This window comes from Saccopteryx bilineata, chromosome 1 (genome assembly GCF_036850765.1).
Source record: "Saccopteryx bilineata isolate mSacBil1 chromosome 1, mSacBil1_pri_phased_curated, whole genome shotgun sequence".
Classification (NCBI taxonomy): Eukaryota; Metazoa; Chordata; class Mammalia; order Chiroptera; family Emballonuridae; genus Saccopteryx; species Saccopteryx bilineata.
This window is the reverse complement of record NC_089490.1, coordinates 221406127-221410335: the sequence shown is the minus strand read 5'-3', so window position 1 is coordinate 221410335 and position 4209 is coordinate 221406127. Positions and strand designations below refer to the sequence as shown.

The window sequence follows — 4209 nt, the reverse complement described above, 5'->3', positions numbered from 1 at the left end:
TTTCCTGACATTATTAAATACCTTGTAACATTATGAATCTATTGCTGCTAATCTGAATGTACATTTACTAATTTATTATTTCATTTTGAAGTATATGAGGCTTATGCAATTACAAATTTCTAAAGCTCTTTTATATCATATTTATCAAATGGATTTTGTAGTCTAAGAGTCAGTATGATTGCTAGCTTATCATAGAAAGAAATACCTTCCAAAGTAAATATACCGATTAGAGTTAAATCATTAATATATGACTCAATCATCCTCCTTTATACATATTTTGAAAAAAATGAAAGAAGAAAACACATTAAACATTTTTAATCTGAAATATTTTTACCTTAGAATAACAGTTTCAGATATACTTTGTTTTTTGTTGATGTTGTTGTTAATTTGAAAACTCTTAAGGGAACTATCCTAGCAAATAAATATATCTAAATTTGAGTAGAAAATGTGGCTCAAAATGTTTGGTAATAATAATGTATGCCATAAAGAAAGGTCATGTTGTTTGTAGAGATTGCACTGAACCAATGCAAGGGTAGACCATGAAGTCTTTTTGAGTCCATTAAATTTGGTTAGGTATGGCCCAAGAGGATTGTGTTCTGGCCTTTTTAGTTTGGTATATCTAATCTATTGATGGTTATGAATAGAGTTATCATACAACAAAGTAATATCATAAACTATGTTCAAAGTTTAATTAGCTCTCTTGACAATGCATTATTGTTTTTAAAAATTATTTCAGTGGACTCTTTTTCAAGGCAAAATTAGATGTAATTAGAATTTTTAAATTAACTTTGAACTGGTGATATTACTATGGTACTGTATTAGGTATTTGTTTTAGTTAATGGGACATTTAATCTCAGGTGATTTACTGAGACTTACATACTTTCCACTGCATTGTGTCAAATCCACATTCCCTGTGGTGGGCATTCCCCATACTGTGAAGGGCCTGCCTGTCACCGTACAGGAAACCAAATATTTGGTTTTCCACCTGAGAAACCGCATCGTGGGCACTTGTGTGGTATGACCTAAGCTTTATCAGTCGTGTTCTCACTCTAGATGTGAGTCAGCAGCTACTGTGGATCCCTGGCATGGGGGGGGTGACAGTTGTTCTGTCACAGCTCATGTGTGTTGTTTCCGCTGTCACCTCAGTGACATCTCTGCCCAAAGGAGAAGCACGTGGTGTTTCCACAGGACAAAGCTTACCAAATAATACAGAGCTTATTCAGGTATTAATTTTTGGTGACATGTCTCAGTTTTCCTGAACATTATGGAGCAATCACTAAGGAACTAAGATCCTGACTCCTGAGAGCCTTTGAGCAGCTTGATCCTATTGATAATTGAAAGATGGTGATGCCTCTGAGCACAGACTTGAACACCAGACCCCAAAATAAAAACCACTGCTCCTCTTCCTGCCCATCACCACTAAAGCAAACACTTATTTTTTTCTGATGTGCTATCATTCCCCTTCATCTTCATTTATATTGATTTTCCCCTTATTCTTTAGTAACAAATAATTGAAAAGAAAAGGATTTTGCTTAAAGATTCCAAAATTTGAAAGTCTAAGGTTGGTTAAGATATTTACATGATAAAGTGTATTAGTTACAGAATCCACTGTTTTCTGAATTTTATATAGGAGGGCTTATCAGAATATATTATATAAAGATACACTATTGTGGAAATAGCATTGTAAATATTCTGTTATTTAATCGACAGTAAGAAACTATGATATAAGAAAAAAGAACTAGGTGATTACTTAAACTGGTACAAAAAATGCTGTTATTCAATAACATTGTAAACATATTTTTCTAAATTACCAGTTACTCTGCATCAGTAGAGCCATATAAAGTCAGTATGCTGTATTAGAAGAAGAAACTAAATGTTTTCTTCCCTGAGCAGAATGATACATACATGGTTTTCAAAGACTAGAAAACAAACAAAATAAAACCCCACAGCATTTAGCAATTTTCTTTCATGGAGATGGCTTGCCTCTTACCATCTTCTGGAAGCACCTGTTTATACATTGCTCACAAAAATTAGAGGGTCAGGGAATGTGCAGATACTCCAGTACTTTCAGCTTTTTTTATAGTGCATTTTCACCAATGAAATAAAAGTTGGTTTTACATCTCATTTGTATAATAGAACAGCTTTCTTTGACTTGTTTGCTTTGCTGATGTTCTTGTTTAATAAAAAAAAATCAAATGCTTCTTTTTTTATTACTTCCTATTCATTTTGAAATATCCCCTAACTTTTGTGAGCAGTATAATACCTTATAGAGTCACTTTGCTTCACAATCATCCATCCTTTTGCAAAAATAATTCTGATAAAGAGAAAAATTATTTACAATTTAGAGAAAAGAAATTGTTTGATATTGTAAGAAAATGACAAATTTCTTGGATTATGTATATATTTATGTTCTCAAGATATAGGACAATATAGTTACTTTTTTCAGTTTTTAATAGTAATTTTAAAGTGTTTACCATTTATATATTTGTTATTAAAATTGTATCAGTCATTAAGTTATATTTAAAGTGAGAGCAATTTAATTATATTTACACATTCTAAGAACACACATTCTTTTGAAAAGCTAGAGTTTTACTTTCTGTAAAGGTAAAGGACCTTATTTCAGAAGCAAATATAGATTTGGGGGAAAATATGAAAAATTAACATTTTGAAGACATTCAAGAGTGAGTAGAAGTAGGCAAGAACTGGTGGTTACACCATCCTTGAAAGAACAGAAAAATTCTTGGTGAACCACTACTTAGTTGTCTGGTTCCCTGAATACACGCCTGAATTTGGACCCACAGAGAGATGGCACTCATGTAAAAATGAACCATATTATTTGCCTGAGGAGTTAAGAGTTTGGCGCTGCCTTGGAGACTGGCTACTAAAAGGGGAAATTCTGAAAAGAACTCCTTAAATATATATATATATATACTTAAATATATATATATACTTAAATACACACACACACACACACACACACACACACACGTGTGGAAACCAAAATCAGATTGAAAATTCTATCACATTCTTAGATAACTTCCAAATATACATGAGTCAGCCAACACCCCAAAGTAGCAAAGGCAAAGTTACAGGTAGGAAGCTAGAATACTCTTTTCCTCTTTGTGTTTTCTGGTTCACCTGTTGAGGGCTTCACCCTTCTGAGAAAGCAGGCTTTACACAAGACATTCAAATCTGAGCTCCCAAGTCTAGTCATCAGGCTTTGCCTCTGTATCCCAGGCTAGTGTTTTAATCATGGTTTCTACTCCACCTAAGGTTATGGAGGCAACCTCAGGATACTCACGAGCTCTATACTTATTTACCTCTGGGCAGGCCACTTCCCTTCCTTCCTTCTTCCTTTTTCCTTCTTTTTTTTGTCTCTAAGAATGTCTTCTATTTATTTCAGCTAAATCATCCATTTAAAAAATTTAAAACATTAGCTTTGCACAGTGGCAATATCATAGCCAATGAGCTTTATCTGAGGCGCAATTATGGCTAATTGAAAAAGTTAAAAACATTTTCATCTAGAAATTCTATTGCTTAGTATGAGAGCAATCTCTGGCTGAGTAATTGACCTGCCATATTTCTTGAAAGAGAAGCTCATTTCAGCTTTAGCAAATTATTCAGAAAATTCATTCTGCTGCACAACTGAGTCAAAGGTTTCATGATTCAATAATTAAGTATTTTTTCTGTCTTAGGAAACTACTCATCAAAGTAATTTCACTGAAGAAAATTGAGTAATGGTGCTACTTATTTTACAACTAAAGTCTTAACATTTTATCACATATAAACAAGCACAGGCAATCAACTCTCTTCATCTACCACTCAAAATTAGTCTTCATTGCTGTGATGTTGTCAGGTGCAAATAATGGTGAATTTGCAAAACCACATCCTGGCCTGTGGTGGCGCAGTGGATGGAGCATTGACTTGGAATGCTGAGGTCACCCATTTCATACCCTGGGCTTGCCAGGACAAGGCACATACAACAAACAACAAGCAATCAATGAACAGCTAAAGTAAAGCAACTGTGAGTTGATACTTCTCACTCCCCCCGCCCTCTCCACTCTGTAAAATCAATAAATAAAATCTTAAAAAAAATACCAGAGAATGCAAAACCATAATAAAGGCTTTGCTAAATTTTATATTACAGTAACTCATCATAGTGTTTGCCATTTCTTCACGAAAAAAAGTTCCACAACAATCAATAAATTA

At 33.7% G+C, this 4209-nt stretch overlaps 1 non-coding gene across 1 annotated transcript; it reads left to right on the top strand.

Annotated features, from left to right (window-relative positions):
• The first annotated feature begins 3435 nt into the window (after positions 1 to 3435).
• On the top strand, positions 3436 to 3574 carry LOC136321544 (U4 spliceosomal RNA). Its single transcript, XR_010728700.1, has one exon. It is a non-coding gene; the product is annotated as a U4 spliceosomal RNA (small nuclear RNA).
• Positions 3575 to 4209: the final 635 nt, after the last annotated feature.